The sequence below is a fragment of the Bubalus kerabau genome, chromosome 5 (assembly GCF_029407905.1).
Source record: "Bubalus kerabau isolate K-KA32 ecotype Philippines breed swamp buffalo chromosome 5, PCC_UOA_SB_1v2, whole genome shotgun sequence".
Classification (NCBI taxonomy): domain Eukaryota; kingdom Metazoa; phylum Chordata; class Mammalia; order Artiodactyla; family Bovidae; genus Bubalus; species Bubalus kerabau.
In genome coordinates, this window is record NC_073628.1 from 54,055,731 (window position 1) to 54,081,936 (window position 26,206).

At 41.2% G+C, this 26,206-nt stretch overlaps 1 pseudogene; it reads right to left on the reverse strand.

Annotated features, from left to right (window-relative positions):
* Positions 1–26,206, reverse strand: part of LOC129654223 (ankyrin repeat domain-containing protein 26-like) — a 131,225-nt pseudogene that overhangs the window by 24,764 nt on the left and 80,255 nt on the right.

Genomic DNA, 26,206 nt, shown 5'->3' on the forward strand with positions numbered 1-26,206 from the left:
GGGGGCCAAGAATCCCAGTGTCTTCGCATGATTCAACAACAACCTATCATCTTGGGGGCTCATCCGGGATCCTTCAGGTCAAGGTAAGGATGCTTGGAGCCTTAGTTCTTTGTTCTCTTAGCTAACATGTTTTCTGCTGTGCTTTACTAACTCTACGGTGTGCTTGTGTGAATGAATGGCATGCCCTGCATGAAGCAAGGACCCTGCTCTGTGGTTCCACGGTGATCTCATACAGCTTATGGCAGAAACCTGTTGGGGCCTTATACCGACCTGCCAATGCTAAGAGGCACCCAATGTCTCCTTCGGGAACCGACCAGAAATGGGCAAAGCATGTGGACCGAACTCTCCTTTCTCAGTCAAACTTTTCAGTCTCTTTGACCATTTAATAACTCCTTGGGAATTAGAAATACTAACCTAATGTATCAGATCATAGACTTTCAAGGGACTTGTGATCTATACTGTTATTGTGTACTGCGGCTTAGGTCCCAAACTTGGATTGGTAGCCAATAAAGCACCTAGTCTCGCTAGGAATCGAAAGTTCAGAAGCTAGATGGAGCTCTAGCTCCCAGAACATCTCTGAGTTTAAAGGTTACTCAGATTGGGACTGCAATGGGTTTTTTTTCTTTGGTAACGCCGGCTCTTAGTGGATCAGAGGAGGCTATTATACTGGTGTGGTGATGCTTGGAAAGAACATCTCAGTTTTATGTTCGTGTCAGTCTTACTGTAGTCAAGAAATACTCAGGGTCGTGCACAGGCACTCAGGTGACGAATGTTTCCCACAGCAATCTTAGTTTGGGAGGCATTCCAGAAGGTTACTCTGATTCACCCCGGGTGACATCAGAGGCAAACAAGGTTAAAGGTGAAGAGCTGGACGTCAAGTAGGGATGCTATCAAGTCTACCCCTGGTACATCCTCACCCCATCTGGGTGGTATAACCGGGAAGGACGAGTACAGCGCCTGCATCGGTAAGAAACAGACTAATTCTGACCAGGAAGGAAAAGCTTTTGGTGTAACGTCTGTCTACACCCCCATCTAGAACAGGGAGGGACGCCTCCGGTAGAAAAATGGCCTTGGTCGCTTTTATTCTCTCTTACAAATGGGAGCTAACAATTCCAGCCTCACTCCTTTGAATTGTATCCTGAAAAACTGGGATATATTTGATCCCCAGGGCTTAAAGAAGACACACCTGGTCTTCCTATGTGATACTGCATGGCCTCGGTATCCATTGGAGGACGGCGAACAGTGGCCAGTTGGAGGGTCTCTTAAGTATAATACTGTTCTACAATTAGACCAGTTCTGTAAGGAACAAGGGAAATGGGTAGAAGTAGCATATGTGTTGCCCTTTTTCTCTCTGCAAAATATGCCAGACTTATGTCCTAAGGGTATAGATTTGGGCATGAAACCTTCAGCTCCCTCCTGTCCTCTTACTTTGCCCCCATACCTGGGACTCCAAACTGGGATTCAAACTGCCCACATGGAGGTCCAAACAACTCCTGTCTCAGTACGACCTCAGACTACTCTGGTTTCAGTAGAAACTCAGACCATCAAAGTAAGAGATGAGATGGAGGACAGGAGACAAAGAGAAGAGGAAAAACAGGTTTCTCCAATCTATCCCTGGGATCATATGCGCAGAGCAGCCAAAGAGACTGAGGAACAGCCACACAAGCTGTTGCCTCTTTATGAAACACCCACCGGGAAAAATAATCAGTCTGTGAGAGTTAATAAGCCTTTCTCTTATCAAGAAATACAAAGAATCAAGGAGAATCTGGGAGACTATTTAGAGGACCCAGAAAAATATATTAGAGCTTTTAAAGGTGTTACTCTGCTTTATGACCTCACTTGGAAGGATGTGATGTATATCTTGGGACAAACGCTGACTCTCGAGTCAAAGAATCGAGTTTTGCAAAAAGTGGTTGCTTATGGAGATGAATGGTTTGGTAATGAATCAGTAGGGAAGAGGGAGAACTAGATAGCAGCCCTCCCCACTGGGAATCAGGTGGTCCCAACTATAGAACCAGACTGGGACTACAACACAGCTAAAGGAAGATGGGATCAGAGTCATTTTGTTAGATGTATTCTTGAAGGACTTAGGCATGCATGTTCTAAGCCTTTAAACTATGGCAAATTGGCAGACATAGAACAGGAGAAGGAAGCTCCTGGTAAATTCCTAGATAGACTGAGAGAAGGCTTTTGCAGATTCACTGAGATTGATCCCTAAAGTGAAGGGGGAAAAGTGATCTTAAAGGATAGATTTCTCACTCAGTTGGCTCCAGATATCCGCCATAAGCTATTAAAACGGGCGTATGGACCAAATCAGTCTTTAGATACTCTGTTACAACTGGCTCAGAGAGTCTATTCTGGTAGGGAATATGAGGAAAAGAAAGAAAGACAAAAAAAAAAAAAAAAGACAAAGGAAAAGGTGGAAGCCTTCGCCATGGCTATGAAAAACGTTATTAAACAGCCTGAGAAAAATGCCCAGAGGGGCCCAGGTGAAAAGGGATGGGCTAGCTATTACTGTGGAAAGGAGGGGCACCTCAAGTGGGATTGCCCTCAGGCATCTAAGCCACCCCTGGCTCCATGTCCGGTCTGCAAAAGACCACACTGGAAGAGAGACTGCCCCCAGAGGCGTAGGTCTCAGGGGTCGGACTCTCAAGACAATCAGGACTGAAGGTGCCCGGGGGTCCCCACACAAGCTCCCATCCTAATTACACCTGAGGAACCCCGGGTATTAATAATTGTGTGTGGGGGGGGGCAATCCGTCGATTTCCTTTTAGATACTGGGGCAACTTATTCTGTGCTTACTGAAGCCCCTGGCCTACTTTCTTCTCAATCCGCTTCCATAATTGGACTGTCTGGACGAGCCAAATGGTATTATTTCAGTTATTCTTTATCTTGCAACTGGGATTCTGTGCTGTTTTCACACGAGTTTCTGCTTGTGCCAGAATCTCCTTCACCCCTTTTGGGGAGGGATATACTGAGCAAGGTCCATGACTCTGTTTTCATGAATATGGAGCCCTCCCTTTCTCTCCCTTTAGTTGAACAAAATGTAAATCCTAGAGTATGGGCTGATGGAAAATCTGTGGGTCAAGCACAAAATGCTATTCCTGTAGTTGTTAAGCTCAAAGACCCACATGTATTTCCACATAAGAAGCAGCATCCACTGAAACCTGAAGTTAAGGAAGGGTTAAAACCCATCATTGAAAATTTAAAGGAGCAGGGACTATTAATTCCCTGTAACAGTCCTTGCAACACTCCTATTTTGGGTATAAAGAAATCAAATGGTAAATGGAGACTAGTTCAAGATTTACAAATAGCTGTAGTTCCTTTACACCCCGTGGTGCCTAATCCTTATACTCTATTGTCTGAAATTCCTGAACGGGCCAAATATTTCTCAGTAATTGATTTAAAGGATGCCTTCTATTCAGTGCCTTTGGTGGAAGAAAGTCAATTTGTATTTGCCTTTGAAGACCCTACGCAGCCAGCTCCTCAGTTAACCTGGACAGTTTTGCCCCAGGGATTTTGTGACAGTCCTCACTTATTCGGACAAAGTTTGTCACGGGATCTACAAAACTTTAATAGCTCTGAAGCAGTGGTATTACAATATGTAGATGATATTTTGCTCTGTGCTGAGACAGAGGAAGCTTGTTCGTGAGCCTCAGAAGATTTCTTAAACTTTCTGGCAGACTGTGGTTACAAGGCATCAAGAGAAAAGGCTCAGCTTTGTCAACAATCGGTTAGATATTTGGGCCTAATCATATCAGAAGGGACTAGGGCCATAGGTCCTGAGAGAATTAAACCTATACTAAATCACCCCCTATCTATGACTTTAAGACAATTGAGAGGATTTTTGGGAATCACAGGTTACTGTCGCATTTGGATTCTGGGTTACGGGGAACTTGCCCGGCCTTTATATAAACTTATAGCTGAAACTCAGCAGGCCCAAACCGACAAACTGGTTTGGTCTCCAGAAACTCAAAAGGCTTTTAAGGTTCTTCAGACTGCTCTCCTTCAAGCTCCAGCTCTGAGCTTGCCCACAGGGTCAGAATTTAATTTGTTTGTCACTGAAAGAAAACGTGTGGCATTTGGAGTTTTGACACAACCCCGAGGGCCTCACCAGAAACCTATTGCTTATCTAAGCAGAGAATCAGATGTAGTTTCACGTGGGTGGCCCCACTGCATAAGAGTAATTGGGGCAGTGGCTTTATTAGCACCTGAAGCTTTAAAAATAATTAATGGCAAAACCTTACTGTACTGACTTCTCATTATGTGAGTGGAATCTTAAATTCTAAGGTTAATATTTGGATGACAGACAGTAGGCTTCTTAAGTATCAGTCGTTGTTGTTAGAAGGACCAGTAACTAAGCTTAAAGTTTGTGGACATTTAAATCTGCCACTTTCCTTCCTGAGAAGGAAAATGAAACACCTGATCACGATTGTTCTCAATTCCTAACTTTAAACTATGCAGCTCAGGAGGATCTAAAGGATACCCCATTAGAAAATCCTGACATGGAAATATTTACAGATGGCAGTTCTTTTGTTCGGGATGGAAAGCATAAAGCAGGTTACGACGTGGTGACTGCTGAACAGGTTTTGGAAGCAAAATCTCTCCCCCAGGGAACGAGTACTCAGTTAGCAGAGCTTGTGGCTCTGACCCGAGCTCTAGAGTTAAGCAAAGGGCAGTGGATGGGCCTAATAATCTATGTGAGTCTAATGCTGACTTCAAAAATCCTGAGTCTGCAGTTTGATCCTCAAGACAATGTCTTCATGTTCTGGGCTCACTCCTATGCTGCATTCCACAATCGGTCTAACTGCTGGGTCTGCAGAGTGCTCCCCTCTTCATCAGTGGAAGGCTTCCCATGGTGGACATCCCCACTTCAAGGAAAAGACTTTCTCCCAGTCTGTGAATACCTTCGACAACAATCACATGCAATGCCTCTTCTTCATCTGATGACATTTACCCACCCTAAAATGGACTGGTGAAACACTTTGCACTTTAACTATGGACATAATGTGACTTTTAATTTTGATTCTGATTGTTTTTTTCTTGCTGTTTGCTCCCTGCATCTGTAATTGTATAACTGGATTTGTTTCTAGCCGCATGAAAGCTTTTAAGTTACAAATGGTTGCTCAAACTCCTGCTACTGCTGTAGCTTCCTCCAGCTACTATTTGGGGCCCCTGGATCAGATATCCTCAATATGAGGATTAGGAGAATATGTTGCCTCACCAATTTAGGGACAACGCCCCTTATCAACTCGGAAGTAGTTATGGAATGAGAACAACGCCCCTTTTCCCTAGGCAACATAATTCTCCTAAAAGAAAAGGGGGGAATGAGAGAGTCACTTCCTAGGCAGGTTGATAGGGAGTCTAGGGGTCCCCAAGGAGAGAGGGGTCTGGAATTCTCAAGGGGGGAAAAAAGGACAAACTTTTTTTCTTTCTCCACATTCCTTAGGATTATATAACAATAATGTATCCTGCCTAAGGACAGTCTTTGGATTAAACCTTCTGTTATCTTAAAATGTAAATTATGGGAGTAGGTCTGATGAGGTCTTTACAACCTCCAGATATTCTTTGGATTCATTGGAGAGTATATAACTTCATTGTTAACACTAGCAAGCGGGTACTCTTTCTGCCCCCTTCTGATGCCTATGTCAGAAGCTTTCTCTATCTTCTTTATACTTTAATAAAACTTGATTACACAAAATCTCTGAGCGATCAAGCCTCGTCTCTGGCCCCAGATTGAATTCTTCTCCTCCGGGGGCCAAGAATCCCAGTGTCTTTGCATGATTCAACAACAACATTTCAGTCACTATTCTAGGAGATAACTGAGAATATTCTATAAATGCAAGGTGAGGATAGAAAAGAATAACTTACCATAGTCCTGACCATATGACTGATTAAGGGTGCTAAATTAATTAGTATTTATGGACAACACTTTCTTAGACGTGGTTACTCAATAGACTGGGCATCCTAATAGAATCAGAATTGACTTTCTATATACTGCTTTTAAGTGATACACCACTCCTTTATACCAAGCTTTCTTGTGAACTCTTAATTCATTACAAATACTAAAACAAGTTGATATACTATGTGGACACAGCTGAGAAGGAGGTACTATGTAGCAAATTTCCCATGACTCCCATTCCCACTGGGAAAGCTAATTCTAGAAAATACGAAGCCACAGAAAACACAAACAATATTTTAGTATTTGGTATCAGAGTTGCTTTTGCAGTTATACTAAATATAATCATGACTAATTCTTATGAATTGATAGCCATATAAAAACACTGGTATGAAGTCCCATTTTTGAGAAGGCAGTCTCTAGATGGCTACCTAGTCTCCCAACTAGTGCCAGAGTTCTAAACGTAATCCTGCTACCCACTCTCAGGTGTATGCTAAACACCAGCCTGAACGAACTTATGTTTTCCTAACTCTCTTTTTTATTTATTGTATTAATTTGGTCAGAGGGAGAATGCAAACGCCTTGCTAAGAGGTATTGATTGGCTGTAGGCTGCATAAAAGGAGTCAGCACAAGGTAGATTTTGCCACAGAATCTAATTTGGAACTATCAGAAGGATGGTAAGGCCATGCCCAGGTGGCCCACAGCTGAGTGCTCTGGGCTTCTGTATTACCTTCTTTGCTTCTTCTGTTTCCTGGCAGCTCCGACTTGCATAGCTGACAGAGAGAGTAATTCCCTACCAGGAACACTGCTACAGTCTTCATCTTCACTTTATCTATTATGGTCTTCTGTCCAAATTCTGCGGATGCTGACTGATTTTTGGTCATTGAATGGGACACAAATGCACACTGACCACCAACTTTCAAATGCCTGGCTCTTTGACAAGTCTCATTATTGAGGCTCAAAGCAGCAGAAGCCCCATTTGAAAAATGTGAAAACAAAGTCTCCACTTATTAGAATGTGAGAATACAACTCTGAGTAGCTTGTACAAAATCTTTCTTCAGAGAATCAGTTCCATGCCCTCCTCTCCCCTGAAACTCACTAGTCCTTCACAGCTTACAGCATCTCACAGGTCATCATCATTCATGAAGAGATGTAAACTAGTGTGTCTCATTTCTTTTACTTTTTAATTGCCTAGTATTACTGATTTTGATTCACTCAACTTCTATTACATATTCTGTATTCCATAAGAACTTTACCAATAATTATTTTTTCAACATCAGTTTAGTTCAGTTCAGTCACTCAGTCGTGTCTGACTCTTTGCAACCTCATGACCTGCAGCATGCCAGGCCTCCCTGTACATCACCAACTCCTGGAGTCTACCCAAACTCATGTCCATTGTGTCAGAGATGCCATCCAACCATCTCATCCTCTGTCGTCCCCTTCTCCTCCTGCCCTCAATCTTTCCCAATATCAGGGTCTTTTCAAATGAGTCAGCTCTTTGCATTAGGTGGCCAAAATACTGGAGTTTCAGCTTCAACATCAGTCCTTCCAATGAACACCCAGGACTGATTTCTTTTAGGATGGACTGGATGGATCTCATTGCAGTCCAAGGGACTCTCAAGAGTCTTCTCCAACACTACAGTTCAAAAGCATCAATTCTTCTGCATTCAGCTTTCTTTATAGTCTAACTCTCACATCCATACATGACTATTTTTCAACATACAAATATATTATTAAGAAAATGTATATCTACCTTATTTTACACTTAATTATGCCTTATAATACTGTGTGCTCTAGAGACCATGGTTTTAAAAGCACTTTTAATGAATTCTACTACTTTAATTAATGTTACAAACCTAGACAACATTAAAAAGCAAAGACATCACTTTGCTGACAAAGGTCCATACAGCCAAAGCCATGGTTTCTTCAGTAGTCATGTACAGATGTGAGAGTTGGACCATAAATAAGGCTGAGCCCCGAAGAATTGATGCTTTCAAAGAGTGGTGCTAGAGAAGACATCTGAGAGTCCCTTGGACAGCAAAGAGATCAAACCAGTCAATCCTAAGAGAAATCAATGCTGAATATTCACTGGAAGGACTGATGCTGAAACTAAAGCTCCAATACTTTGGGCAACTGATGTGAAGAGCTGAACCACTGGAAAAGACCCTGATGCTGGGAAAGATTGAGGGAAGGAGGAGAAGGAGATGGCAGAGGATGAGATGGTGGGATAGCATCACTGATGCAATGGATATGAACTCGGGCAAACTCCGGGAGATGGTGAGGCACAGGGAGGCCTAGCGTGCTGCAGCCCATGGGCTCACAGAGTTGGACCCGACTTAGCAACTGAACACCACCACCAATGACAACTTCTTTAATTACAATGAGATGGTCTTTTCTCAGATTATCAATATCTTCAGAAGTGATTTTTTAAGCCCTGGATAGATATCATAAACTTATATGAGACCTGATAGTTTTGTGGGTGACCAATTGTTTCCACGTGAAAATAGGATAAGTCTAGGACAACACTAGATCCAAAGAGCACAGAGCACCATGAGGGAAGAGTGAACGCAATACAGAAATATTTGCTTAACAAAAAAGGAACTCTCAGGTCAAAATTTCTTCAGAGAAATCAAAGAAATGAGCAAGAAATGAAAAAGTGAAACTTTAAACCCCATGTCAACACAAGGGTCCCTTTATCATTTCACATCCAACCATGCCAATGGTTTAAAATGGTGGTTCTGTAGTGTGCCCTGAGAATCCCTGAAGTCCAGAGACCCACTGGGCCAGGGGATTCAAGAGGTCAAAACTCTTTTTAAGACAACTCTAAATGTAATTGCATGCTCAATTATGTTCTGAGTGCACACAGGAGTTCTCCAGAAACAGGATATGTGATATAAGAATTCTACTGACGAATGGAATTAGCCATTATGATTGTGTGTGCCTGTATCTTTACCTTTTTTAGTTTTATTTTCTAGGAGTCTCTGGCTGAGGCGAGGGTTGGAGGTGGCCTGATGCACGGTCAGGATAACTGAGTGCAGCAGTGCATGCATGGGACCTGTTGAAGGAGGTGCCATTATCTTCATTACCTCCACCATAGTTTGGCCTCAGGTCAAACAACATGGAGGGAACACAGCCCCACCCATCAACAGAAAATTGGATTAAAGATTTACAGAGCATGGCCCTGCCCATCAAAACAGGATCCAGTTTCCCTCTCAGTCAGTCTTTCCCATCAGGAAGTTTCCATAAGCCTCTTATCCTTATCCATCAGAGGCCAAGCAGACTGAAAACTTCAATCACAGAAAACAAACCAAACTGATCACATGGACCACAGACTTGTCTAACTCAATGAAATTATGAGTGAGCCATGCTGTGATGGTCCATCTAAGAGAGTCGGGCTATGCTGGAACATTCTGACAGACCATGGTCCACTGGAGAAGAGAATGGCAAACCACTTCAGTATTCTTGCCTTGAGAACCCCATGAACAGAATGAATAGGCAAAAAGATAGACACTGAAAGATGAACTCCCCATCAGCAGGTCAGTAGGTGTCCAGTATGCTACTAGAGATTGGTGGAGAAATAAATCCAGAAAGAATGAAGAGATGGAGCCAAATCAAAAACAACATCTAGCTGTGGATGTGACTGGTAATGGGAGTCAAGTCCAAGGCTGTAAAGAGCAATACTGCATAGGAACCTGGAATATTAGGTCCATGAATCAAGGGAAATTGGTAGTGGTCAAGCAGGAGAAGGCAAGAGTGAACATTGACATTTTAGGAATCAGTGAGCTAAAATGGACTGGTTTGTGGTTTAGGCCATAAGTCATGTCCAATGCTGCTGATCCCATAGGCTATTCGTAGCTCACCAGACTCCTCTGGCGATAAGATTTTCCAAGCAAGAATGCTGGGGTGGGTTGCCATTTCTTTCCTCAGGAGATCTTCCTGACCCAGGCATTGAACTCGGGTCTCCTTCATGGCAGGTAGATTCTTTACCGACTGAGCTACCAGGGAAGCCCCCAAATGGACTGGAATGGGTGAATTTAACTCAGATGAACATTATGTCCACTACTGTGGGCAAGAATCCCTTAGAGAAAATGGTGTAGCCATCACAGTCAACAAGAGTCCCAAATGCAGTACTTGGATGCAGTCTCAAAAATGACAGAATGATCTCTGTTCATTTCCAAGGCAAACCATTCAATATCACAATAATGCAAGTCTATGCTCTGACCAGTAACACTGAACAAGCTGAACAGTTCTATGATGACCTACAAGACCTTCTAGAACTAACACCGAAAAAAGATGTTCTTTTCAATATAGGGGACTGGAATGTACAAGAAGGAATTCAGGAGATACCTGGAGTAACAGTTAAATTTGGCCTTGGAGTACAAAATGAAGCAGGAAAAAGGTGAACAGAGCTTTGCCAAGAGAACGTACTGGTCATAGCAAACATCCTCTTCCAACAACACAAGAGAAGACTCTACACACGGACATCACCAGATAGTCAATGATGAAATCAGACTGATTCTATTCTTTGCAGCCAAAGATGGAGACTCTCTATACAGTCAGCAAAAACAAGACCGGGAGCTGACTGTGGCTCAGATCATGAACTCCTTATTGCCAAATTCAGACTTAAATTGAAGAAAGTAGGGAAAACCATTAGACCATCCAGGTATGACCTAAATCAAATCCCTTAGGGTTATACAGTAGACGTGACAAATAGATTCAAGGGATTAGTTTTGATAGACAGAGTGCCTGAAGAACTATGGATGGATATTTGTGACATTGTAGAGGAGGCATTGATCAAGAACGTCCCAGAGAAAAAGAAATGCAAAAAGGCAAAATGGTTGTCTGACGAGGCCTTACAAATAGCTGAGAAAAGAAGAGAAGCTAAAGGCATGGGAGAACAGGAAAGATATACCCATTTGAATGCAGAGTTCCAAAGAATAGCAAGGAGAGGTAAGAAAGCCTTTCTCAGTGGTTGATGCAAAGAGATAGAGGAAAATAATAGAATGGGAAAGACTAGAGATCTCAAGAGAGTAAGAGATACCAAGGGACCATTTCATGCAAAAATGGGCACAATAAAGGAGAGAAATAGTATGGACCTAACAGATGCAGAAGATATTAAGAACAGGTGGTAAGAACACACACATAAAAACTATATAGAAAAGACCTTCATGATCCAGATAAGCACGATGGTGTGATACTTTACTTAGAGCCAGACATCCTGGAATGCAAAGTCAAGAGGGCCTTAGGAAGCATCACTACGAACAAAGCTAGTGGAGGTGAAGGAATTGCAGTTGAGCTATGTCAAATCCTAACAGATGATGCTATGAAAGGGCTGCACTCAATATGCCAGCAAATCTGGAAATCTCAGCAGTGCCTACAGGACTGGAAATGACCAATTTTCATTCCAATTCCAACAAAAGGCAATGCCAAAGAATGCTCAAACTACAGCACAATTGCACTGTTCTCACACGCTAGCAAAGTAATACTCAAAATTCTCCAGGCCAGGTCTCAACAGAACATGAAATGTGAACTTCCAAACATTCAAGCTGGATTTAGAAAAGGCAGAGGAACCAGAGATCAAACTGACAATATCCACTGGATCATGGAAAAAGCAAGAGTTCCAGAAAAACATCTACTTCTGCTTTATTGACCATCCGAAAGCTTTTAACTGTGTGGATCACAACAAACTGGAAAATACTTAAAGAGATGGGAATACCAGACCACCTGACCTACCTCCTGAGAAATCTGTATGCAGGTCAAGAAGCAACACTTAGAACTGGACATGGAACAACAGACTGATTCCAAATAGGGAAAGGAGTATGTCGAGGCTGTATATTGTCACCCTGCTTATTTAACTTATACGCAGAGTACATCATGCAAAATTCCGGGCTGGATGAAGCACAAGCTGAAATCAAGATAGCCAGAAGAAATATTAATAACCACATATATGCAGATGACACCACCTTTATAGCAGAAATTGAAGAAGAACTAAAGAGCCTTTGGATGAAAGTGAAAGAGGAGAGTGGAAAGGTTGGTTTAAAACTCAACATTCGAAAAACTCAGATCATGGCATCTGGTCCCATCCCTTCATGCAAATAGATGGGGAAAGAATGGAAACAGTGACAGACTTTATTTGGGGGGGGGCTCCAAAATCACTGCAGATGGTGACTGCACCCATGAAATTAAAAGATGTTTGCTGCTTGGAAGAAAAGCTATTACCATTCTTGACAGCATATTAAAAAGCAGAGACATTACTTAGCCAACATCAGTCTGTCTCGTCCAAGCTATGGTTTTTCCAGTAGTCATGTATGGATGTGAGAGTTAGACTGTACAGAAAGCTGTACACCGAAGAATTGATAGTTTTGAATTGTAGTGTTGGAGAAGACTCTTGAGAGTCCCTTGGACTGCAAGGGATCTCCAACCACTCCATCCGAAGGGAACTCAGCCCTGAATATTAATTGAAAGGACTGATGCTGAAGCTGAAACTCCAATACTTTGGGCACCTGATGTGAAGAACTGACTTACTGGAAAAGAGCCTGATGCTGGCAAAGACTGAAGGTGGGAGAAGAAGGGGAAGACAGAGGATGAGATGGTTAGATGGCATCACCAACTCGATGAGCTTGAGTCTGAGTAAACTCTGGGAGTTCTGATGGACAGTGAAGCCTGGTGTGCTGCAGTCCATGGGGTCGCAAAGAGCCAGACACGACTGAGCAACTGAACTCAACTGAACTCCCATATAGTAAACATCAATAGACATCAACAAAAGTTCCTTGGAATTCTCAGTAATTTTTAGAAGTATCAGATCAGATCAGATCAGTCGCTCAGTCATGTCCGACTCTTTGCAACCCCATGAATTGCAGCACTCTAGGCCTCCCTGTCCATCACCAACTCCCAGAGTTCACTCAGACTCACGTCCATTGAGTCAGTGGTGCCATCCAGCCATCTCATCCTCTGTCGTCCCCTTCTCCTCCTGCCCCCAACCCCTCCCAGCATCAGAGTCTTTTCCAATGAGTCAACTCCTCGCATGATGTGGCCAAAGTACTGGGGTTTCAGCTTTAGCATCATTCCTTCCAAAGAAATCCCAGAGCTGATCTCCTTCAGAATGGACTGGTTGGATCTCCTTGCAGTCCAAGGGACTCTCAAGAGTCTTCTCCAACACCACAGTTCCAAAGCATCAATTCTTCGGCTCTCAGCCTTCTTCACAGTCCAACTCTCACATCCATACATGACCACAGGAAAAACCATAGCCTTGACTAGACGAACCTTTGTTGGCAAAGTAATGTCTCTGCTTTTGAATACGCTATCCAGGTTGGTCATAACTTTCCTTCCAAAGAGTAAGCTTTCCTAAAGCCAACAACTTTCAGAATCACTGTTTCAAAAGATTATGTCTATCCAATAGTCATTAAATTATGATTACTTCCCCTACTTCTAATTATCAATGACACCACAAAGTCACACACACACACACACACACACACACAAACACATGCACATACAAACACAAACACACACAACCTGCTCATCAAAACATCTGATTGGCCTACATTCATCTGTGTAATGATACTATAATGAAACAATTATAAGCTGAAGTACAACTGACATATTAGCAAGTGAAGTTTTACTCTAGGGAAAGGTTAGAGTTCAAACAAGCATTTTTGGACATTGGAAAAAACTTAGGGTCTAAAATTTAATCTCGGAGAGTTCCTGAGAAGTATAGAGATTCCAAATTGAGAACTTCAGAGTGTCGAAGCATATACAGAAACATGCTGAGTTGAAGCTTACAATTTAAAAATTTCTTGTTCTTATCCTTGTAAATATCTTTTGTTTCAAGACACAAGTATCAACAATAACATTTGCTTTGTGTATGTCCAATTCTTCAATTAAATTTGCAAAGAAAATATTAGAAGTTTGAAGACTGAGCATTTCAAATAGTTCAGTGTCCCTCTTTCCAGACTTAACTGTGTACTGCAAAATTTACCTGAACTGGATGTTTGTAAATCCTTCATTCTGACTGTTTTATTAGCAACAGACTCTTTCATTCTGACTGCTGGCTGAATGGGGTTTGGAAACAAGTTGATTACTAAATAATGTACATAGGAGACGATCCACAGTTCAGAATTCAAGACAATATCATAAACCTTTTTACCTTCACATTAGGATATTTCCCAGGAGAATCTAAAAGGAAAAAGGGACACAAAGTTAATTACATGTAAATATGAAAGCCAGCTGTACATTCATGCAGAGTTAGTACTGAGCAGAATCCTCACACTCAGCCTTGGCACTGAATACATTCAGTTCTAGTGTCTTGTTTTTAGGGGGATCTTAGGATGCTGGTAAGACAGACATAGGAATCCACCAAAAATAGTGAAAAGGAAATAATACATTTAATTGCCACAGAATTATTAGAAATTAAAAATCTTGCATGTTTCAAAATCAGTGTAGTATTTATTAAAAATATTTCTAGCATTTAAGGAATGAACCCTATTAATCTGTTTGGCTTCAAAATTTAGTTTGGTTTGGTACATCATGCTAATGCTTCAAAGGATTTCTATGAAACAACGTTCAAAGAATCAGCTCTCTTAAAAAAAAAAGTCAATGCCTCCTTTTTCAAATTAATCTAATTTGAATAACAAATACCAGCACAACATATATCTTTGATGCCTAAGAATTACTCAGAGGGGCTGTGGTTTCCCCCACTTCTAGTACTCCCTCCCACCTCCAGGATTCTCTGGAGCAATAATGATCTTATCTCTTTTCAGGGCAAATACACTGAAGTCATATAGAAGGAGTTCTATCAAGTGTCCTCATGAACTCCAAACTCACCTCCCCAAGGCCTTCCTTTCCTCCCTTTGTCCTTTCACTAGATTCTCTCCTATCCAAAGGGTAGTAATCTCTGGATCTGTGGACTTAAATCTTCCTCCTTGACATCCTTTCTATGGATTATCCCTATTCTGTGGTCTTCTTTATAGACTGGGGCCTGGTGGACCGGATTCAATGAAAAGAAAGCAAAAGAGAGAGACCAATATTCCCTGGCTTAGGTGGTAAACCAATAAAGCCCTAGAATAGGGCTTGTACTGCTCACTAAGGCACAGGGCGTCTTCTCAAGGTCTTGGAAGCCCGAGCAGGAAAGTGAGCTCAGGAGGCCTCCATGTTCCAAAGAACTAGCCAGAGATACAAAGAAGGACACAGGAGACCCAAGTCTCTAGTGGAACAAGGGTGCATTATTCATGTTTGTGTGAGTTTATATATTGTTATACAAGGAAGCTTTAGGCAAAAAAATAAAGTTAAGAAAAGAACAAAAGCCAGATGTAAAACAACGGTTACCAAGGGAATAACAAGGAATAACAATCGCCACAAGGCCAGAAGACAATCCATATCTTGAGTAAAAGGGTCGTGACTAAACAGTTTTACTGTAGGGTAAAAGTTACTGAAGGAAATCCAAGTATGTGTTCCGTTCCATGACCTCAGTCCTGGGAACAGCATGCCGCTCCACTTGTTCCTGTATACCAGGAACTGATAAGGAACAGAGGGTTCATGAAAAACAGAAAACAACATACAGGAGTCCTAATGTTAAACATTACCTGACACCTACCATTTCTTTCTCCTCTTTGCTTAGCAATGGTATCTTACACCTATAACTGCTACTTCAACTCTTTGCTTCCCTCTGGCTATAAACATGCTCAGAAAGAAATAAAATAATGCTTTTCCTTGATCCTGTTATATCCTGCACTATCCAATGCTCTTCTTCCAGATTTCTCTATATGCAAGGCTACACCCTTGCTACTCAGAGAGCTTATTAGAAACACAGAATCTCAGACCTCCTGCTCAGCATGTGCACTTCACACATGGTCCCCAAGTGACTAATTAAAATTTGAGAAGCTCTGGTCTACATGAAGTCTGCTTCTGCATGGCTTCAATTTAATTCATTCTCCAGAAATCTCAACTTCTGTTTCCTCACGTGAACACGTCCCCTCAAACTGAAATGGCATTAGAAGTTGGAAACCTTCCTGTGGACTCTATGAGGCTGCGGGTTCCTTGGTCTCCCCCATCACGCCCCCTGTTCTCTCTTTCTTTCCAGCTCTCTTGTTTTTTCCCATGTGACACCATGCTGGAAAGCAGCACATTTTGTATGAAACCAATTTGCACACATTACAGCTGAGCATCTATGCCCACGCTCCCCCAGAGGATGACACACCACTCTGCACGCCCAGGGACCACAGTTCTGAACGTCTTCCTAATAACAAGTAAACAGGAAGAGGCGAGAACTTTGCTGTTCTTCTCTGACAAGTTTTGGTGCAAGAAGCTCACTTCCAATTCACTGTCTATGTCAAATACTCTCCCTTTATCTAAAGACCTTCATTACTTATTGCCCCCTTCCCCCACAGACCTGTGCTTCCTTTTCTTCATTTCCTCCGTGTACCCTCTGCCTCTCTCATCCTTCATTCCCTCTTGCCTCTTATTTCTTGACTTTATTTAGGTCATAGAGTATCTTGAAACAGAACTAATAATTTGTTTTTGGTCATGTGTCACATGGAATCTTAATTCCCTGAGCAGGGATCGAAACTGAACCACCTGCATTGGAGAGTCTTAACCGGACAAAGTCTTAAACATTGGACTGCAAAGTAAGTCTAGAACTAATAATTTAGCTCCTTAAACCAGATTCTCAATGTAACCTGTAGTAGACACCTGATAAGATACATAATTGCCCTCCTTTTCTCGTCTTTTTTTCTCACTACCCATCTGACAGGTGATTTTCTTTGCCTATTAGAATGTATCAGCATTCCCATTTTCAATCAACGTTCTGTCAAATGATTTTTCTGTAAAATACAGTTCTTACCTTCTACTTGTCCAATTAATGTCTTTTTTCCTCTTTGACCCGCAGTTCCAGGTAAATGATCCACATACTTCTGTGGAAGGTTCTCAGAGATACTCTGCTAGAATGGATGATAACAATGAGTTGCATGAAGTTTTCCTAATTACTTTTGAAGAAATACCCTACTTTTAACCTGGTTAAGACAGGTTTTGCCAAGATCCCACAGTTGCTATATGACAGAACCAGGATGCTGAATTCAAACACGGTGCTGCATCACCAAGCAGTGGCTGCCACATCTAAGAGATCAGGCCCTTCTTATCTCCTTCCATAGCTGCCACCTTCAAACAGGGCACCGTTATTTTATGTTACTTCATGTTACTTCAAGTACTCTGCACGTGCTACTTAAGATATGCAAAATGGTTTGCACTTACTAAAACATCACTAAAGCTAACTGCTGTTATTGTAGCCCCACATATTTATTACTATTCCCCATGCTTTTGCTTCTCTTGAAACTTTCCTTGCAGATCAACTTGACAATCCAAATGTAGCAATACTTTCAAGCCTCAAGCACTATCTTGTCAATGTCGATTTGGTAAAAAAACCACAGTAGAAATAAAAACCAAAACTACACTGAGATACCACCTCACACCAGGCAGAATGGTCATTATCCAAAAGTCTGTTACCTCTGCTTCTGCTTAGTCGCTTCAGTCATGTCTGACTCTGTGCCACATTAGGACTGAAGCCTTCCAGGCTCCCCTGACCATTGGATCCTCCAGGCAAGAATACTGGAGTGGGTTGTCATGCCCTCCTTTCCGACTCAGGGATCAAACCCAGGTCTCCCACTGAAGACAGATTCTTTACTGCTCAGCCACAGTGAGATACCACTTCACACCAGTCAGAATGGCCATCATAAAAAACACTACAAACAATGAATGCTGGAGAGGGTGTGGGGGGAAAGGGAACATTCTTGAACTGCTGATGGCAAGATAAATTGATACAACCACTATGGAAGACGGTATGCAGGTTCCTTAAGAAACTAGGAATAAAACCACCATATGTCCCAGCAATCCCACTCCTAGGAGTATACCCTGAAGAAACCAAAATGGAAAGAGACACATGCACCCTGATGTTCATTGCAGTGCTGTTTATGATAGCTAGAACGTGGAAGTAACTTAGATGGCCATTGACAGATGAATGGATAAAGATGTGGTGGTACATATATACAAACGAACATTACTCAGCTGTAAAGAGGAATGCATTTGAGTCAGTTCTATTGAGGTGGATGAACCTAGATCTTATTATACATAGTGAAGTAAGCCAGAAAGAGAAATATAAATATCTGATACTAACACATATGTATGGAGTCTAGAAAGATGGTACTGACAAATTTATTTGCAGGGCAGCAATGGAGAAATAGACAGAGAGAACAGACTTAGAGACACGGGTGAAGGGAAAGAGGGGAGAGGGTGAGATGGATGGAAAGAGTAACATGGAAACTAACAATTCCATATATAAAATAGATAGCCAATGGGAATTTGCCCCATCACTCAGGGAACTCAAAGAGTGGCTCTTCAACAATTCAGAAGGTTGGGATGGAGAGGGAGATTGGAGGGGGGTTTGGGAGGGAGTGAACATGGGTGTACCTAAGACTTATTCTTGTTGATGTCTGACAGCAAACAACAAAATTCTGGAAAGCAATTATTCTTCATTTAAGAATAAATGAATTTTTTTTTACAACCCTATTTGAACATTCAGATGGTTTACTGCCTCTTTTCCTGTAAACAGCACACTAATGACTGTAACGTCTTATCTATGTCTTCTGGAATGGCAGGTAAAGATTAGAGGAATGACCTAGATATAAAAAAAAGGAGTTAAGACTATGATTATCCAGGTTGAAGGTTTAAAAGTTTTCAAATACATTTATGATGATCAACAAGGACTCAATATTCACATTGGGAAAGAAAAAACCAACTAAAAAAATCAAGTAACCACAGTGACTAATTTTTCTATATGGAAGAATTTACACGTTAGTTTCACATAACACAGAATTGACATGGTAATTTCACATCTATGAACACTGAAATCAATAAAGTTTCTTAAAAATAATATGGGGGGGGGGGGCGCGGTCCTAAGATGGCAAAGGAATAGGATGAGCAGACCACTTTCTCCCTCACAAGTTCATTGAAAGAACATTTGAACGTTGAGCAAATTCTACAAAACAACTTCTGAATGCTGGCAGAGGACATCAGGCACCCAGAAAGGCAGCCCATTGTCTTCAAAAGGAGGTAGGACAAAATATAAAGGATAAAAAGAGAGACAAAAGAGGTAGGGACAGAGATCCATCCCAGAGAGGGAGTCTTAAAAGGGGAGAAGTTTCCAAATATCAGGAAACACTCTCACCGGCGGGTCTGTGGGGAGTTTTGGAATCTCAGAGGGCAACATAACCAGGAGGAAAATTAAATACATAAATAAATAAAACCCACAGATCACGTGCCTAACTGGAACTCCCTGTGCTTGCATCCACCACCAGCAAGTGGGGGCTGAACAGGGAGGCACGGACTGCACTGCTTAGGGTAAGGACTGGGCCTGAATGCCCTGAGGGGGCAATCTGAAGGAACTAACATGAGATAGCAACCCAAACTGCGGGATAGCCAGAGAAAGAGAGAGGAAAAAAAGAGAGAGAGACAGACAGAGAGAGAACTATCCTGCAAAAAGCCCTAACCTAAGGCACTGCCAGGTCCACTCAAAAAGCAAAGGAATGAGCAAATACCAGAGGAGAGCTAGATGGCTGTGGATCAGCCCATCCCCCACTGGAGACAGGGAAGCAGGAGGTGGGCATCCAGAGCTGGAAAGAGGCAAACTTGGCCCAGAGAGGCAGCCTCTATCAAGCAGGCACCCAGTCGCTAACCAAAACCCCTTGGGATTCTGGATGGTTGACTTCTGCCAGGAGGGTTGCAGCCAGAGATCAGCTCCCCAGAAGAGACATAGGGCACACTGGAGATGGGCACACCCGCTGCCACCCAGGACACCGAGCACCTGGGACCAGGGAGGTGACAAGACAAACTCCCCACCTGGGGACACAGAGCTCGCCAAGCACCTGGTTGCCTGAGCTGCTCGGACCTGGGAAGGGCAAAAAACACAGGCCCAACGGAGTCTGCCCCTTTGTGGACTACCCAAGAAACTGAACCTGAGTGGCTTAGACCTCGGAAGTGCACACAACCCAGGGCCCACCTCAGATAGTTCCCTGGCAGAGCAACCTAGAGCCTGAGAAGTGTAGAGTGGGAAAGCACACGAGCCATGAGCAGAGGCAAACCCAGTGTGGCCAAGACACTGTAAGCACTCCCCACACATGCCAGTGATATTTGTTTGCAGTGTCCCTCGGTCCCCACAGCAGTACTGAACAAGTGAGCCTAAATAAGTGACCACCTTCGCCCCCTTGTGTCAGGACAGAAATTAGACACTGAAGAGAACAGCAAACGGAAGAAGCTAAAATAAACAGAGGGAACTGCTTTGGAAGTGACAGGTGCAACAGATTAAAACCCTGTAGTTAGCAGCGACTACATTGGAAGGGGCCTATAGATCTTGAGAAGTATAAGCTGGATCAAGGAAGTATCTGAAACTGAACTGACCCCACACTGTCCACAACAGCTCCAGAGAAATTCCTAGATATATTTTTACTATTATCATTATTTAAATATAAATACACACACACACACACACACACACACACACACACACACATTATTTTTAAGTTCTCTATTACTCTGTCATGGTCTTTGTAGACCAGGACCTGGGGACTGGAGTCAATGAGAAGAGGTACACAGGGGACCCAAGTCTCGAGTGAAATAAGGGTGCTTTGTTTGCAGAAAAGCATGTTTATATATCTTCATACAAGGCAGCTTTAGGCAGTAAAAAAAAAAAAAAAAACTGAGCAAAAACAAAGCCAAGCAAATAACCATCTTCGAAGGGCCAGAAAGCATTGCATGTCTGCATAACTGAGCAGATCACGTTTCAGTGAAGTCACTGGAGGGAGTCACTGAAGGGACCAAGCAGGTCACCCTTTCTCAGGATCTCAGTCCCAGGAAATGCATGCAGCTCTGCTCATTCCTGCAGCAACTGATGAGGAATAGAGAATCCTTGAGAAATGGCACACAAAAGAAAAGAATAACATATTGGATTCCTTAAAGCTGAACGTCCCCTGAAATTACTCCTTTAATTTTCATTTTTATAACCTACTATTACCTTGGGGAAAAAAGACCCTATTTTTAAAGCAAATTTCATGTATATATTTCATAATTTTTGTGACTTTGTTTTGTTTTTCTAATATCGTATTTTTCAGAGTCTAACCACTACTTTAGATTTTTAATCTTTGCTTTTTGGTATTTGTTATTAATTTTGTACCTTTAAGAACCCAATCTTAGTATCCATTTTTACTTGGGAGTGTGATTACTGTCTTGATTGTTCTCCCTCCTTTTTGACTCTGCTTTGCCTCCACCAGGTCACCTCTATCTCCTCCCTCCCCCTTCTTTTCTCTACCCAACTCTGTGAATCTCTTTGTGTGTTCCAGACTGTGGAGAATACTTAGGGACCTGATTAGTGCCTAGATCTGTCTCTCTCCTTTTCATTCACCCTTTTCTCCTCCTGGTCACCTCTGTCTCCTTCCTCCCTCTTCTCTTCTCTTTGTAACTCTGTGAACCTCTCCAAGGGGTCCAGACTGTGGAGAGCACATAGGGAATTGATTACTGGCTAGCTTGCTCTCTCCCCTTTTGATTCCCCCTCTCCTACTCCTGGTCACCAGATCTATCTCCCTTCTCCGTCTTCTCTTCTCCATGTAACTCTGTGAACCTCTCCAAGTGTTCCTCGCTGTGGAGGAGCTTTTCATCATTAACCTAGATGTTTTATCATTTGTGCTGTATAGATGGAGAAGTCTTGAGGCTACTGTAAGAATAAGACTGAAAACCAGAGACAGGAGGCTTAAGTCCAAAACCTGAGAATACCAGAGAACTCCTGACTCCTGGGAACATTAATTGATAAGAGCTCATCCAAAGGCCTCCATACCTACACTGAAACCAAGCACCACCCAAGAGCCAACAAGTTCCAGAGCAAGACAAGCCACACAAATTCTCCAGCAATGCAGGAACATAGCCCTGAACTTCAATATACAGGCTGCCCAAAGTCACACCAAACCCATAGACATCCCAAAATTCACTTCTGGACACTTCATTGCACTCCAGACAGAAGAAATCCAGCTCCACACATCAGAACACCAACACAAGATGCCCTAACCAGGAAATCTTGACAAGCCAACCATCCCACCCCACCCACAGCGAGAAACCTCCACAATAAAGAGGAACCACAAACTGCCAGAATACTGAAGGGCCACCCCAAACACAGCAATCTAAACAAGATGAAAAAGCAGAAAAATACTCAGCAGGTAAAGGAACATGATAAATATCCATGAAACCAAACAAAAGATGAGGAGATAGGGAGTCTACCTGAAAAAGAATTCAGAATAATAATAGTAAAAATGATCCAAAATCTTGAAAACAAAATGGAGTTACAGATAAATATCCTGGAGCCAAGGATTGAGAAAATGCAAGACATGTTTAACAAGGACCTAGAAGAAATAAAAAAGAGTCAATCAATAATGAATAATGCAATAAATGAGATCAAAAACACTCTGGAGGGAACCAACAGTTGAATAGTGGAGGAAGAAGATAGGATAAGTGAGGTAGAAGGTAGAATGGTAGAAATAAATGAAGCAGAGAGGAAAAAAGAAAAAAAGAATTAAAAGAAATGAGGACAACCTCAGAGACCTCTGGGACAATGCTAAACACCCCAACATTCAAGTCAGAGGAGCCCCAGAAGAAGAGGACAAAAAGAAAGGCCATGAGAAAATACTGAAGGTGATAATAGTTGAAAACTTCCCTAAAATGGGGAAGGAAATAGTCATCCAAGTCCAAGAAACCCACAGAGTCCCATACAGGATAAACCCAAGGTGAAACACCCCAAGACATATATTAATCAAATTAACAAAGATCAAACACAAAGAACAAATATTAAAAGCAGCAAGGGAAAAACAACAAATAATACACAAGAGGATTCCCATAAGGATAATAGTTGATCTTTTGATAGAAACTCTTCAGGCCAGAAAGGAATGGCATGACATACTTAAAGTGATGAAAGAGAAAAACCTACAACCCAGATTAAGCTTTACAGATAAGCAAAAGCTGAGAGAATTCAGCACCACCAAACCAGTTCTCCAACAAATGGTAAAGGATCTTCTCTAGACAGGAAACACAGAAAGACTGTATAAACTTGAAACCAAAACAACAAAGTAAATGGCAACGGGATCATACTTATCAATAATTAACTTAAATGTAAGGGGGTTGAGCGCCCCAACCAAAAGTCAAAGACTGGCTGAATAGATACAAAAATTAGACCCCTATATATGTTGTCTACAAAAGACCACTTCAAAACAGGGGACACATACAGACTGAAAGTAAAGGGCTGGAAAAAGTTATTTGATGCAAATGGAGACCAAAAGATAGCAGGAGTAGCAATACTCATATCCGATAAAATAGAGTTTAAAATAAAGCCTGTGAAAAGAGACAAAGAAGGAAACTACATAATGACCAATGGATCAATCCAAGAAGAAGAAATAACAATTATAAATATATATGCACCAACATAGGAGCACTACAATATGTAAGGCAAATGCTAACAAGTATGAAAGCTGAAATTAACAATAACACAATAATAGTGGGAGACTTTAATACCCCACTCACACCTATGGATAGATCATCTAAACAGAAAATTAACAAGGAAACACAAACTTTAAATGATACAATGGACCAATTAGACCTAAATAATATCTATAGGATATTTAACCCCCAAAACAATGAATTTCACCTTTTTCTTCTCAAGTGCACATGGAACCTTCTCCAGGATAGATCACATCCTGGGTCATAAATCTAGCCTTGGTAAATTCAAAAAAAATGAAGTAATTCCAAACCTCTTTTCTAACCACAATGCAGTAAGATTAGACATCAATTACAGGAGAAAAACTATTAAAAATGCCAACATATGGAGGCTGAAGAACACGGTTCTGAATAACCAGCAAATCACAGAAGAAATCAAAAAAGAAATCAAAATATGCATAGAAACGAAGGAAAATGAAAACCAAACAACCCAAAATCTATGGGACACTGTAAAAGCAGTGTTAAGGGGAAGGCTCATAGCAATACAGGCTTACCTCAAGAAACAAGAAAAAAGTCAAATAAATAACCTAACTCTACACCTAAAGCAACTAGAAAAGGAAGAAATGAAGAACCCTGGGGTTAGTATAAGGAAATAAATCTTAAAAATTAGAGCAGAAAGAAATGCAAAAGAAACAAAAGAGACCATAATAAACAAAGCTAAAAGCTGTTTTTTTGAGAAGATAAGTAAAATTGACAAACCACTAGCCAGACTCATCAAGAAACAAAGGGAGAAAAATCAAATCAACAAACTTAGAAATGAAAATGGAGAAATCACAACAGATAACACAGAAATACAAATGATTATAAGAGACTACTATCAGCAACTATATGCCAATAAAATGGACAACTTGGAAAAAATGGACAAATTCTTAGAAAAGTATAACTTTCCAAAACTGAACCAGAAAGGAATAGAAAATCTTAACAGACCCATCACAAGCATGGAAATTGAAACTGTAATCAGAAATCTTCCAGCAAACAAAAGCCCAGGTCCAGACAGCTTCACAGATGAATTCTACCAAAAATTTAGAGAAGAGCTAACACCTATCCTACTGAAACTCTTCCAGAAAATTGCAGAGGGAAGTAAACTTCCAAACTCATTCTAGGAGGCCACCATCACCCTAATACCAAAATCAGACAAAGATGCCACACACACACACACACACACAAAGAAAACTACAGGCCAATATCACTGATGAACATAGATGCAAGGATCCTTACCAAAATTCTAGCAAACACAATCCAACAACATATTAAAAAGATCATACATCATGACCAAGTGGGCTTTATCCCAGGGATGCAAGGATTTTTCAATATTCACAAATCAATCAATGTAATACACCACATTAACAAATTGAAAGATAAAAACTATATGATTATCTCAACAGATGCAGAGAAAGCCTTTGACAAAATGCAACATCCATTTATGATAAAAACTTTCCAGAAAGCAGGAACAGAAGGAACATACCTCAACATAATAAAAACTATATATGACAAACTTACACCAAACTTTATCCTCAGTGGTGAAAAATTGAAAGCATTTCCCCTCAAGTCAGGAACAAGAAAAGGGTGCCCACTCTCACCACTACTAATCAACATAGTTTTCGAAGTTTTGGCCACAGCAATCAGAGCAGAAAAATAAATAAAAGGAATCCAAATTGGAAGAGAAGAAGAAAACTTTCACTGTTTGCAGATGACATGATCTTCTACATAGAAAACCCTAGAGATTCCACCAGAAAATTACTAGAGCTAATCAATGAATATAGTAAAGTTGCAGGATATCAAATTAACACACAAAAAATCCCTTGCATTCCTATACACGAACAATGAGAAAACATAAAGAGAAATTAAGAAAACAATTCCATTTACCATTGCAACGAAAAGAATAAAATACTTAGAATATACCTACCTAAAGAAACAAAAGACATATAGATAGATAGATAGATAGATAGAAAATTATAAAACACTGGTGAAAGAAATCAAAGAGGACACAAATGGAGAAATATACCATGTTCATGGATTGGAAGAATCAATAAAGTGAAAATGAGTATACTACCCAAAGCAATCTCTAGATTCAATGCAATCGCTATCAAGCTCCTGATGGTATTTTTCACAGAACTAGAACAAATAATATTACAATTTGTATGGAAATACAAAAAATCTTCGAATAGCCAAAGCAATCTTGTGAAAGAAGAATGGAACTGGAGGAATCAACCTGCCTGACTTCAGGCTATACTACAAAGTTACAGTCATCAAGGCAGTATGGTATGGGCACAAAGACAGAAATATAAATCAATTGAACAAAATAGAAATCCCAGAGATAAATCCATGAACCTATGGACACCTTATCAATGATAAAGGAGGCAAGAATATACAATGGACAAAAGACATTCTCTTTAACAAGTGGTACTGGGAAAACCGGTCAACCACTTGTAAAAGAATGAAACAAGAACACTTTCTAACACCATACACAAAAATAAACTCAAAATGGATTAAAGATCTAAATATAAGACCAGAAACTATAAAACTCCTAGAGGAAAACATATCTCTCCGACATAAATCACAGCAGGGTCCTCTATGACCCACCTCCCAGAGTAATGGAAATAAAAGCAAGAATAAACAAATGGTACCTAATTAAACTTAAAGGCTTTTTCACAATGAAGGAAACTATAAGGATGGTGAAGAGATAGCCTTCAGAATGGGAGAAAATAATATCAAATGAAGCAACTGACAAAG